The sequence below is a fragment of the Lissotriton vulgaris genome, chromosome 5, assembly GCF_964263255.1.
Source record: "Lissotriton vulgaris chromosome 5, aLisVul1.2, whole genome shotgun sequence".
NCBI lineage: Eukaryota > Metazoa > Chordata > Amphibia > Caudata > Salamandridae > Lissotriton > Lissotriton vulgaris.
The window spans coordinates 1284167045-1284181784 of record NC_141693.1 but is presented as its reverse complement, the minus strand read 5'-3'; positions in this window follow the sequence as shown (position 1 = coordinate 1284181784).

The following is a 14740-nucleotide window of genomic DNA, read 5'->3' as shown; positions in this document are numbered from 1 at the left end:
AGACATTGCATGCACTACCTGGGTGGAAAACTCACTGGCGGCTGGAGATGGATTAAATATTTGGGACTTCTGACCCCCAAAATCAGGGCTTGGGCTAACTGTGAGTTCATTTATTTTCTGACGAAGGAAGTTAGTCTCCTGATTGGATTTTCTAACCTCCTCTCGGGTTTCCACCAATTGCTTTTGCAAATCTTCCAGGATGGATCCCAGGGCCTTCAAATCTAATCCTTCGGCCATGATACTCAAGCGGAGAGCAACAGCTGGCACTTCAATCTGTCAGAAAGTACCTGTAGTTTCTGAGCTCCGCGGGGGTACCACGCCGAAGGTGAAGATAGCTCCCAATTCCCTTTCGCCCCTGAGCCGGATTGCTCTTGCGACAGGGACGTCAGGGAAAGGGGAAGTGGATAAGACAAACAGAGAGACTGCTCACACATTCATCTTCTCCGCTCTAGGATTGGTGAAGATAGTTCTGCAAAACAAAACAACAATTACTAAGTTCTGACCTACAAGGTGCGGATTCCTAAACTACCCTATACCTTATCCTTATCCTAGTACCTGTTAGTGTGAGAGGCTAAGCTTCTCTCTAGAAGGTCTCAGTAAGGCTGCAGTGGAGATGGTCCATGGAGCTACGCTGTTGTGGCTCAGAGAACGAAGTATAGTTGGTACACAATAATATATATATATATTGTCATCTACTTGTAGACTCTGTGAGGATGAAGAAGTAAACAGCTCCTGCTCCAATTCTCAACCCCAAAGGAAGGCAGCCAAAAGTTCAATTAAAATAACTGTAGAGCGTGAAGTCTAACTGGCATGGACTAGTCTTTACAAAGTGCTTCACCAAGTTTCCACAGCACAAGAAGCGGTGCAATAGAACATTTATTTTCAGTCAAATAACTGGTTCGAGCTCACCATGAAACTGGTACCGCTGCCGCTGAATGACAAGCTGTCACGGAAGAGTTTTCAGAGGAAGTCCAGGAATGCTGCTCTCAACGGAGAATTACACGAAGCAGGGAAAAATTATGTGACAGGAGGCAGGGAACCAAGAATGGGACTGAGCCGCTCGGGAACCTCTGAGAGAAAGTCCGGGAGGGAAGCGAGACTTCTGAGGTGACTGACGCGGCAAACAGGAAAGCCGCTGGAGCTTCGGGAATGAGCGAACAATGAATATTCAGGGGCTAAATCACTACCCTGACTAAAACTAAACTTTAGAATCACTAAATACTAACTATGAAGAGAGCGCGAATGACACCTTCGCCTCTCGGAGAAAATACCGTTGAAGTGCGACGTACATAGAACGCTCGCGCTTCAAGTACACTGAGCCAGCGTTCGTGGGAAACACTAGAACGCTAACAGAGCTGGCGATTTCAGGCAACAGGGAAATGCCTGCTCCGTGCACCGCGGTATCTTGCCACCAGTAATGACCAGCTTGCGTGTGTAGCATAAGGATTGATCCTGAAGGTCGAGTGGGCAATGGAAGACACCTGCACAGGGCGATCTGAACTGGGCTCAACCCTGACACACTACAGCTGCGTAAAGAGTTGTCTCCAGTGACCAAGTGTGTCTGTAACTTTGGCACTGCGCCCATAGGCGCCAAGGTCCCTCGAGTGAGCTGTCCATCATGGTGAGGAAAGGGCAGGAAGATGTTGCATACCCTAGTGTGTGTGGGGCGGGCCAAATGGGGAGGGCTTCCATGCGAGTTCACATGCCTTGTTTATAAAGGGTCAGAGACCGATCAGAGCAGCAGATGAGAAGAAACAGCCTCCTGGTCACAGGAAGTACACGGGGATTGCTCTCGAGAAACTCGTGGATGCAAATACCTCCATCAAGGATTACATCTAATTGGAGGCGGTAGATATGGGGAGGAAGCACACCTGCCTAGCCTCGCCCATGCTCACTAGTTGTTTGGGCTGATTATAATGTGTTACTGAATTTTAGCTTCAACTCGGCACCTGCTTTATTTTATATCTGTAAGTGCTTACTGTTGAGGTTTTTTGTGACAGGAGCATCTTCCAAAATGAATCCTGCCTGCATATTTATACACGAAGATGCCCCGTGTTGTGCCATACCTCTACTCAACTGGAGTACTTTCTACTGGCTAATCAGTAAGTGCTACCTCGTTGGGTAAATAAATCTGTATGTGAAAAAAAAAATCCGCCCGCTCGAGAATTTGCTAATTTTCGGCAATTTCACGATATTCGGGGATCGTGAAATTGCCGAAAATCTGCAAATTTCACGAGCGTAACGGATTTTTGGCCCATACTAAGTGCTAAAATTCAGAATTCATGGCAAATGTGTGACACATCTGAATGCCTTCTTGATGGAACCAAAGTAAAAAACTGCAAGTATTTCCTACTGAGGAGACTGTAGTAAATGAGGAAATTAGGAAACTTCATAACAAATAAGTCTCCCAAGATGGCCAGCAGAGACAAAAGAGCCCAAATGTAGCACAAATATCACCCAGATTTAGCCCAAGTATAGCCCAATGACAGAATGTCCCAGAGTGGTCTAAAGAACAAGTAGAGCGCTAACAGTCTTACTTATTACAAAAGTATGGCACACCTGAAGCCATCTCAATTGGAATAAAGTGGTAAAACTTAAAACATTTAATTTGCAAAGGAACAAAATGAGGGGCTTCATTTTGCCATAGAAATTATGATTAGTGCTGAAGAAAGAAAAATTAGGGCACATTTTGAGTGACTTCTCAAATCCTCTTCTATTTCATTAAAAGAATTCTGACATGCAGACTGAAACATGCACTTTGAATACCTGCAGCAGACTTCCATGGTGAGCAGTAGCTTTACTACAGTGATCTAATGAGCAACTAGAGTGCTAAGATTCAGAATTTATGGCAAATGTGTGACACATCTGAATGCCTTCTTGATGGAATCAAAGTAAAAAACTGAAAGTATTTCCTCCTGAGGAGACTGTAGTAAATGAGGAAATTAGGAAACCTCATAACAAATAAGTCTCCCAAGTAGGCCACCAGAGACGAAGGAGCCCAAATGTAGAACAAATATCACCCAGATGTAGTCCAAGTATAGCCCAATGACAGAATGTTCCAGAGTGTTCTAAATAACAACTAGAGCCCTAACAGTCTTACTTATTACAAAGGTATGGCACACCTGAAGCCATCTCGATTGGAATAAAGTGGTAAAACTTAAAACATTTAATTTGCAAAGGAACAAAATGAGTGAGTTCATTTTGCCATAGAAATTATGATTAGAGCTGAAGAAAGAAAAATTAGGGCACATTTTGAGCGACTTCTCAAATACTCTTCAATTTCATTAAAAAAATTCTGAAATGCAGACTGAAACATGCACTTTGAATACCAGCAGCAGACTTCCCTGGTGAGCAGTAGCGTTACTACAGTGATCTAATGAGCAACTAGAGTGCTAAGAATCAGAATTTATGGCAAATGTGTGACACATCTGAATGTCTTCTTGATGGAATCAAAGTAAAAAACTGAAAGTATTTCCTCCTGAGGAGACTGTAGTAAATGAGGAAATAAGGAAACCTCATAACAAATAAGTCTCCCAAGATGGCCACCAGAGACAAAAGTGCCCAAATCTAGCACAAATATCAGCCATATATAGCCCAAAGATAGCCCAATGACAGAATGTCTCAGAGTGTTCTAAAAAACAACTATAATGTTAACAGTCTTACTATGACAAACGTATGGCACTCCTGAAGCCATCTTGATTGGAATAAAGTGGTAACACTTAAAACATTTAATTTGCAAAGGAACAAAAATAGGGGGTTCATTTTGCCATAGAAATTATGATTAGTGCTGCAGAAAGAAAAATTAGGGCACATTTTGACTTCTCAAATCCTCTTATTTCATTGAAAAATTCTAACATGCAGACTGAAACATGCATTTTGAATACCAGCAGCAGCCTTGGTGAACAGTAGCTTTGCAACAGTGATCTAATGAGCAACTAGAGTGCTAACATTCAGAATTTATGACAAATGTGTGACACATCTGAATGCCTTCTTGATGGAACCAAAGTAAAAAAACTGAAAGTATTTCCTACTGAGGAGACAGTAGTAAATGAGGAAATTAGGAAACTTCATAACAAATGAGTCTCCCAGGCGTGGGTCCCAGGCTTTGCATGCCACTGGAGTCAAGCGGCGTGTACCGTAATGCGCATGCGTTGCGAATGCACGGGAGCAGGAGTCGCCCACTGGTCGCATACCAATTGCGCACATCACGTGAGCTAAATTCCTTTGTTTGGAAATATGGAGCGACCAGACTGGCTTGGAAGAAGCTGAGGAGGAGGAAGGAAAAAGGAGGGCTAACACTACCAGACCTGCAGTACTACGCATGGGCGTTCCAGCTATCTTTTTCTCGAATGCTCTTAAACTCACCATCAACTTCTGCCAGAGGAGAGATGTTTAGAGCCATGCTACAAGGTGCTGATCTTCCACCGGACGGCTTCCTCTTTAAGTTTGGGGACCAGAAATTCTTTAAAAAAGTAAAATTAAAAATACTTCAATCACTGGCTAGAAGCTGGGCTAAATTGAGAAAGTGCACAGGGCTCAGCTATTTTTCAAACCTAGCACCCATGTGGGACTCGCCAGGTACTCCACCTTGTCTTAAAGACAGTCTGGCTAGCCCAATAAAGGAGGCTGAAATTTTGCATTGGGGGGATTTGCTGGCTAGCGGCTCTATGCTGTCATGGGAAGAATTGCGCGAGAGAGTCGGGCCGGCCCTTTCAAGATTCAAACATATGCAACTGACTAATTGGGCTCAGGCAATGGTTAGGAAGGGCATCCCCTTCGGAATTTCTAGTAATCTGGAAGTTCAATTGATGACAAGACCAGGGGGAGGCAAGGAGGTTTCCTGCTGGTACTGGGCGATCCTGGAAGAGATAGACGGAGATTTTAAGCTTGCCGAGGAATTGTGGGGAGGAGAGGTCAGTGTTAATTGTGAACAGATGTGGTTGGATTCCTTCAGCCTTTTATACCAGATTGTGAAGCCAGCATGGCTGAGGCGAAACCATCTTTTCACTTTGCATCGGGCATATTTATCCCCACAAAAACTGGCAAAGTTTCTTCCTGGGAAAAAATGTAACAGATGTGACCTGTTAGAGGCATCAGATGTGCACATGTTTAAGGACTGCCCTGCTATCAGTCAGTTTTGGGAAGAAGTGAAGGATGCCCTGAGTTCCATACTTAAGACCCCACTGTGTATTACACTCCCTTTAATTATTTTTGGGATTAACGAAAAAATCTCTGGTCAGGACAGATCTTTCCTCTTTTTTTGCAATCCTCTTGGCAAGAAGACACATATGCAGGTTCTGGGCGGACACCACACCCCCTACGTACTCTGGGTGGTTGACGTCCCTATACGAAGTTTCAAGGACTGACCTGGCTAGATCCGGCAGTAACAAAAAGCGTGCCTTTTGGTACTTATTGGTAAAATGGAGCTAGGATTTCCGGGGGGGGGGGGTGGGGGTAGGGTCCCCGGGGTGATTATGCCTACTTTCTGCTCCAAGGACCTAAAGTAATGGTTCTTCCTGGCGAAATGGATGTCCTATTGGTTGCAATATACCTTGATGGAGTATAGTAGGACGCCCATCTTGTGCTGGTTTTCCCTCTTCCGCCAGAAAGACATCTGTGTCTCGGTCTGAGTGCCAACCTGTCGATCTTTGGCCACGGACACATAGACACACAATGGTGGTCGGTGGTTTTTCCTCACACGGGGGTAATGGCAAATGAGGACAAAATAAATAAATAAATAAATAAATCACGCATTATTAAATGTATATGATGTAACTGAAACACACGCAGCCGTCGCACACCGTACGCGGATCCTTCACGACTTTTCTAAAACGGCGGCTAGAATCCGCGCACCCACCGTAATGTGTACAATTTGGGTGCATGACTCAGAAAAAAATTTAATTTTTTTTAAAGAAAATTATATAAATATATATGAAAATAAAAAATAAAACAAAGAAATTAAACAATATTTCAGTTTGATTGAAAAAACATTTCTTTTGCAATTTTCTGAAAAATATATAATGTTATTTAATGAATAAAATATTTATAAATAAACATTTAAAAAACTGTAGAAAATCAGTACAAAAAATAGGGATACCTACTATTAAACTTAAAAATTTGCATTTAAAAAACCTTTGAAATTCACTGAAATAACCATAGGTTTCAGAGAAGTTATAGTTAGAAATTAGTATTTAAAAAAAACTTTGAAATTCACTGAAAAAAACCATAGGTTTCAGAGACATTATAGTTATAAATCAGCATTTAAAAAAAACTTATAAATTCACAGAAAAAAAACATAGGTTTCAGGGGTGTTATAGTTAGCTGGACATTTCACTAGTACAAATCCATAGAAATTCCTCCGTTATAGTTAGTTTGTGGTGTCCTGTGATGGGGTTTAAACCCACATTTTGCCCCAATGCCAACCAGTTAAAAAAAGAAATAAGTCAAAACTGGCACTTAGTCAAATATCTAGACGAGTGCCTCAATAAGCCTCCACTTTTTGCCTTTAAAAAAGAAAAAAGCATAGCCAATTATGTGGTAAGAGCAGCGACTGCAAAGGAAGCCTCCACTTCTATTCGACAAATGATGGGTTTAAACCCCATCACAGGACACCACAAATGTGGGACCTGTCTATGTTGTGAGACAACCATAGAGCGTTCTTTATTTCAACATAAAGGTGTCTCGTGGAAACACGAGACATTCAGAAATTGTAAGTCCAGATATGTTGTCTATGGTGTCCTGTGCCCTTGCGGACTCCTGTATATTGGTAAAACGAATCAGGAGGTTCAGCAAAGAATTTCCCAGCACAAATCCAGACTTAAGAATCGAGTAGAGACAGCACCCCTGGTCAATCATTGGAACAGATTAAACCATCAAATCAAAGATCTAAAATGGACTATCATCTCCAGGGTGGAGCGCGATCCCCGAGGGGGAGTCTGGGATGCCAGACTCTCCAAAAGGGAAGCGCTCCTCATTGTCAAGTTTAACACGGCCGTTATAGGTCTTAATGAATTGTCAGAGATTTATAAACTTCAAAGACAGCACCTGTCCTTTGTAGTGCGAGCTTCTACTTTCACCTTCACTCATTTTTCTTGTTTGTGAAGGCTTTATCTATTTGATTAGACCGACAAGTTTTGTAATATCTAGTTTGTAGACCCTCAGTCGTTTTTTAATCACAACCCCCTTAAAGCGCATGCGCGGGTGAGTAGCGTTCCACTCGCGCCCACGGCGATTTCTTTAGGCAACCATAGGAAACTGACATCTGTTCTTCGGTGCATGTGCAGAGGATTAGTGCTTTACAGACGCCCACACGGAATACCGGCCGACAGTTGTGGCGCGAGATTGAGTTCCACTAGGTAAGATTCGATACGCGCTTCAGGAGTTGCTATCCCCCGGTTTCTCCCCTTTGTCAATAATCCTTATGTCCTCTTATTTCTAGGAATAATATTCCCCCTTGACGCCTGTTTAACTTTCTAGTCCACCTCTACGCTCGTCATTCGAGTCAAGCGTCTGCCACCGTGCAGGTATTCAATTAGACTCTTTAACGCTTAATAATCTTAGACTTAATTTAGATCTAGGACTGTTCTTTAATCGCTGTGTATGCCCTGCATTTTTCACAGATACCCGGATATCCATGTAGCCCTGGAGCAGACTAGCACAGTGCTCCTCGTGACCGCCACGCGAACAATAGTAAACTGTGTAGGCATCTATCAGGTACATTCCCTTCACTCCAGAGTCCGTCTAGCGTGATTCTTTCTATGCGCAGGCGAGTAACACCCACTTTGGTTTTGTAGGATTCTTCCAACTTGGCAACGCGTGGAACTCTCTCCCTTTGACCTCCCTGGATCCGTAGATTTTCAACGGACTTCTAGGCTGACAACCCAGCGCGATAAGAGACCAGTGACATTCTCTTGTGACTTTATGCCATCTCATGCCACATTTTGGATGGTAATGAGAAAATTGTTACTTTTTCAGTGAGATTACTTCCTCGCACCAGCTAAAGACATCCCCTGCGCCCGTCTAAAGATTCAGTCCACACTCGCTGACCTTCCGCTCTTTAATAGACAGGTACAGCAATTTTCCTATCTTCATAGCACTCTCACGCTTTGTTGCCGGTGTGATGATTATAATTACCTTTAAGAAATTATCTTTTTCCCTGCAGAGACTTCTGCTTCACTACACCTTCCAAGTCGCCTTGCAGACCAGTTGGGTAAGCTGTACTAGATGGTGGTGGTTCACTCTTAAGCTTAACATATGCACTTTAAGAACTTTATTACCTAGAGATCATTCTTATGTTTTTCAGATATTCCATTGGCCCTGAGGAGAGTCCCACTTTAACTTTGATTGGGATTCGAAACGCGTAGGCCCTTGTATAAAGTGTTGCTCTAACTTTAAAACCCAAGTGTTGATAAATACTGCACCTGAGTTTATTTGTACACATTGCCATACAAATTTTCCATCAAATAATCTGATTGGTATTCAATTCCAAGTGTACTGTTTTCTAGGTTGATAAGCATTTGTGTATTATACCTTGTATGTTGATTTATCGAGCAACCTTTTCTTTTCTTTCTCTTTTTAAACTTATTTTTCCCACTGACATTTCCGCTATTGATGGAATTGTCAGATTTTGTATGAATGGATGCATGTATTTTGAACGACTGTGATATGTCTGATGATTATGAATGAGTATCTATATTGTGATAATGGTGTTGTGTTTAATGGTGTAGTGTCTTACTTTATATAACATGTTTAAAAATTTTTTGTAAAATATCTTCTAAAAATTTAATGAATAAATCGCTATTAACTAGCAAAACCTCGGGCGGAAATGAGATTTCTTCCTTTTTGAGTTAAATTTACGTTTGACTAGCTGTATCAGTTTAGGCATTTTCCTTTGTTATATAGATAGAAGTGCTCAGCCTAACTGATTAGAGCCAACTCTTCGTTGCTAATATACATGGAGAAAATGGCATCCCCATAGACGGCTGTGCAGTCGGCGTCCCAGACAATCACTGCGCTGCCATTGTAGCGTTGTGACTGGCTATGGGGAGGGGAGGGAGGCTGCCTGCTTCCTGTCAAAGGCAGAGACATGCAGGACAAACTAACGCGGGAATGGACCGGGCCGACGAAGGTGTTAACTTTTTTTTTTTAATTTAAAATTATACCCCTCCTGCCCCCTCATGCAACCCCTCCCCGCGGGACCCCCTGCTCCACACCCACGAGTCATGCTGGCCGCAACTGTCTTCTTGAGGGTTGAATGTCCCTTTCTACCTGTTCAGAACAACCCCACTGTTGCAAACCTACCCTCTGAAGCTCAAAACCATCCGCTTGAGATATTGAAGCTGAGGTTTTGGTAGCCCTGGAAACTGTAGAGGAGAAGGCTATAGATGTAAGTGGAGATAGTTGCCCTTAGACAATGACATCAGAAGAGAAAACCAAGGGGGGCGGGACCAATATAGTGCAACCAAATTACCAATCCCCTCTCTTCCCAAATCTTCTGAAGCACCCTCCGGGGGAAGGCAATATAGAAGCCCTTCAGGCCAGGGGACTGATAGCACATCCACTTCCCACTCGTGAGGACACAATGTCTTCATACAGTATATACACCAGGAGCATCATGTTCTGTGAGGATGTGAACAGATCCAGCTAGGGTGAGCCAAAAGATGTACAAATACAACAGAGCGCCTGAAGATGGAAGATTATGGCTCCAACTGTCCGCCCAGAACTTCTATTTCCCCTGGATGTCCTCTGTTCTTAAGACTAAAAGGTGTTCTTTGTCCCAATTCAATATCTGAGTTGTTATCTGCATCAGTTCTTTGTACTTCGTGCCCCCTTTGATGGTTCAGATAAGATCTGGTGGCCTGATAGTTTGTTCAGCTGCATTGGATAGATAAGAGGCTTAAAGACAGCACCTGCAGCCTCCCTGCACCTACCATGCAAGCCTGCACCTTAGCGATATCGATACGCTATGTAACCAACTCCCGAATTGCCCAGCCACCAATGCAAGAGAGAATCCCCATCCCAGAGGGTGGAGCATATCAACAGAAGAGCAGAAATACCAGTTTTGGAATTGTAAATATTTCAATAATACCAATTGAAATACAATAAATAACCACAAAACTGTATTAAATATAACAAATGTACACATAAGTTGGCGTGGCTTACCTCTGTCAGAAACACTGAAACACCGGATGCAAAATGAGGAGGATGGACCTTTTTCTACTCCACCTAGTGGAACTAGAAGAAGGACTTTAATCTGAGATTGCAGATCACAGAGCATGGTGAGAAGCTCTGACGCTGGTGGGACTCCTCATATAGTAACGACAGGAACGAGGACAAGATGAGGGGTTAATGTATCCCAGGATGATTTTCCAGTTGCAGTGGTCGATTAGGTCTTTGATATAACAAGCAGCATTTCTGCTGATGATTTTGTGTGTAATAGTGATTCATTTATTGATTCATCCTTGGACTGGTTGTCAGTGCAACCATCTTTCATTAGCAGTGACATGGGTCCTACTGCTGGTTCTAGTGATGAACACACTGGTGTAACGCTATTTTAGTCATGAAAGTGATCTCCTGAGTTGCATGCTGCAGTCATTAAGTTTTGCTTCAACAATTGACCAGATGGGGGTTGTATTGTTGTTTTGTGACACAAACAGTTACACCCATCCTAATACACTAGAGGCTCAATGCCATGGTGTCTTTTTAGGGTATAGTACTTCCAAAGTAGCTTGCAGACTGATTGCTTCTGACACACTGGCTGTAAATGTATAGTTTGAAAAGGACGTGAACAACTCTGGGTGATCATCACATTGAAGAGCAGACTAAAGTTTTACCCATTTGCATATAGCTGTTCCCATATTCCTATTGTGAACCAGCAAACTAAACATTTATTATGGATGTTAAGCTTATTTTTATGATGCTCCTTCAAGAAATTCATTTGTGAAAGCAGTTCCACTTCACTGACATAAGAAGGCCGAGCTGTTGGTTTTTTACAAGAGTTATGCTTTATTTAGTAATTTCAATAGTCTGACAGCAAAATATGTGCAACTAGCAAGCTTTAGAACCATGGCAAAGTGTTTTGTTTAAGAGTGATAACAAAGCTTTACATTTTGCAACCAAGGTGTCCAATTCACGTCTGCTCAGGACCTTAAGCTTAAGCAAAATATTTCAGAATGGACATTGCAGTGAAGTTACCAGCTAAATGGACTGTGGTCTTAAGAAAAAGCAATAAAGTGACCTGAAGATCTGCTAAAAGCAGTCAGCTTCCTGAAAACCATAAATTGTGTGCCTCGCTCTCGCCTCTGCTTTAATCACACTGCAAAGTGCTGCGCCCCATAACACAATAACCACACCTCGGTGGTCTTTAGGCATGGCAGGGAAACACTCCCCACAAAGGAACAAAACACAGAAAACCTACTTCCCCCCACACACCCTACATGGTGTAGATTTCTCACCATGTAGGAAAGTGCTTCCGTTTCCCACATGGGAGTAGTAAGCACTATACAAATGCTGCAATATAAAAGAGGACTTGAGGAAGCCCATAAATGAAAAATATACTGCTTTACTAAAAAACGAAGGGGCATATTATCAAGCATTGCGTTAATATTATCACCCCTTTAGCGGCAGAAAACTGCTGCTAAAGCGGCGATAATGGGCTTGATAATACGCCGTAGAGAATGGTCATAGAAACCCATGTTCACACCAGAACATGGGCTTCTATGGGAATTCACAAGGGTGTATTGTCAAGCCCATTATCGCCACTTTAGCGGCAGTTTTCTGACACTAAAGCAGCGATGATGTTAACGTTGTTTCTTGATAATATGCCCCTAAATCCCGTGATCCATAGCTCCAGAGAATTCATGTTCTGGCCACTGTATGTAGAGCACAAAAGCATATTCTTCTAAAATGTTATCTGTAGGATTTCAGACAGTTTGCTATTTTTACTTCGACAATATATTTTGTTCTCATGGCATATTAAAAAGTGGGAAACCCCAGCCTTTCTGAGATCCAGGAGGGATCCCTGTACTACTGCTCCTACGAGTGAGGAGATCATGCCGAGGCTGGTTCTGGAGAGTGGATTTTCCAGGTTTTGTCATCTTCAGCAGCGATGGCCCCAGGCGCTCTGATATGAATGGAAACAGTGTGTGAATCACGCAGGTCTAAACGGAATGGCGGCTACTGGCAGGGCTACAAAGAACACCATTCATGGAGGCGGTGGAACCTCCCAGAAGGACCAGGGCTGCTTGCCAAAGTGTAACCGATAGAGTATCTGTAGGGCTCCTGTAATTGCCTAAGAATATTTGGTCTGTTATTATTGGATGTAAAGGAGTACCACAGAAAGCAAGGTGAGACTAGACGCGCTAAAGATATTCGTGCAAGGAGCAGTGAAGGAAACTTAAATTAGCCTGAGGCCTTCATTACAACTGCAGAAAATATTAAGGTGTGGGTGCAATCTCCGTTGAGCCCGGAGCCCTATGTGAAATAGGAGTGGGCCAATCGTAAACAATTCACTTGTCTAATACTTTAGATTTTTTCGAAAGTTATCATATTAATCAAAATACACTTTGCAAGTCATTTATTTGCACGAAAATCGAATGTGAGGGTACACCTTGTCTTGAAAAATCACGGAAGAAACCGACGGTTGCCCATGCACCAACTGAACATGTGGTTGCATACATGCACATTTTGCACCCCATGTAATTTGCCAAGATTATGTTGAAGACAATATTGGTGCAAATAGTGTGAAGTTCCGATTTGCACTCTTAGGAATGTGTTACAGGGTGTGAAACATGTTCCAGTTTACTAGAGTTGAAAATTCATATAATTTTGAAATGAGTTTCCTACCATGTTTTAACTGCTGATGGCAAATAGCCCTGGGTATGCAATGTGCACATACGCAAAGCGCACACATACCATTACAGCATGGGAAAATACCGACAAACTTGGAATCCTGTTTCAAGAGTGAACTGGAGTTTGCACTCCAACCAGGATTGACCCTGTGTGTGATAAGGGCCTTACTGTGCTTGTGAAAAGAGTTTACACTAGTTTGTAGTTTAAGGTAAATGGCAGGAAATTCCTGATATTGACCCTTTCGTGGAGAACAGGTGACCTTGATGAATGAATCTAGATCTATTGAAAGGTGTAAATTGAGATCATGGTTATTGAATATCTTGATATACAGCACACGCAGCTGTGGGGCAAGCTGCCAACTTAAACATACAGAACAGGTGCAATACAGATGGCACAATGTAAGCTCCTCTCTCTCGCACAGGCACACATGCAAACAAACACACATACAAAAGCCACAGCATTGGCATTAGCAGTGCAAGCTTCACTCTCAGAAAATAAAAGTTGCCAGCGCTCCATGAGCCTCCCTCACTCACAGAACAGGCCCTTCATGCGCTGTAGTAAGCCTCACTCGCACAACAAAGGCACCACCTGCAGTAGCACACATATAGAGCAGATTCAGTATTGACAGCAGTTTTGCAAGTTTCCATCAGGCACAGAAAACAAGTGCAGCAAATGCAGGTATTAACGACGCGAGGTTCAACTCTCTCTCACTTTCTCTTGATTTTTCTCTCGGTCTCTAGCTTTCAAGGTGTCCTGGTTGAGGAATAAATGCACCTGAGGCAGAGCAGTACTACTCCCTTCCTTACACAAGTAGAACAATGACAGCACAGGCAGCAGGATCACGAACCTTCCACGCACACTTAGGGCAGGTAAACCACTGCTTCAGCGCTGCAGCAGGTTACGTCTCTCTCAGACTAAGAAAGGTAGCACACCAGTGACTGTAGCACTGGTGCAGACAGCAGCGGCGAATAATAAATGTGAGGCACACGCACACACACAAAATCACACCAGCCTCACCTGTCTTAGATCAATCGTTCCCTGAGGCAAGAAAGGACAGTTCAGGCTTCATGTTCATTCCCTCTTCGCCTCGGGATCCCAGTTCCGTTCATTTTAAGGATGGCCATGGGGTTGCAGATGTCTGACAACAGAGAACCTGACAGAACCAAGAATACCTTTCTATAAGCACATCCAAACAAGAATGGCTTACGCACAGGGGTCACTTTTTATTGGATGATGTGCTCTGGGAGTGATATCCTCTTCATAGGTAATATGATGAATATATCACAACCTAAACCTTGATTTTGTATGTCTTTATTTGAAAAGAGAATCTTGACAAGAATGATGTAAAAGTATTACTGAAGCTGGAGCTGATGAGCTTGAACAGCGAGGTAATGAGACTGGAAGGACGTCCGAAGGATGATGAGATTGCCTCACTTGACTGGAATGTAATTTGACACAGTGGAGTCACCTTCTGTGCTTCCCACACTAGAGTGTTATAACGTTGTTCCCTCTATTGGGATTTTGCTGCTCTACCTGCTGCTTATTGTAGGTGTGAAACTAGAAAATGTAATGTTCTCACATTGGGCACTAGGGAAGGATGCCAGACAGGGTACCCACTGTTGCCCCTGCTGCTTGTTCTGAAGACAAATCTGGTGGAGGCCATGCTCAGGAGCATAGAGCAGAATTGGGAAATACATAGTGTCGTTGCTTTCAACAGATGACACATGGGTGTGCAGGTTTAACTCAGTATAGGTGATACCATGCTTACTGACCAATGCAGGGGTTTGCATTGCATTGAGGGCATTTCAGAACGTGTGAAGAGACAAATCGTTTCCTTTAGAACTCACTGGTAGAGATGTATCCATACTCGCAGAATTGAACCAAATATGGC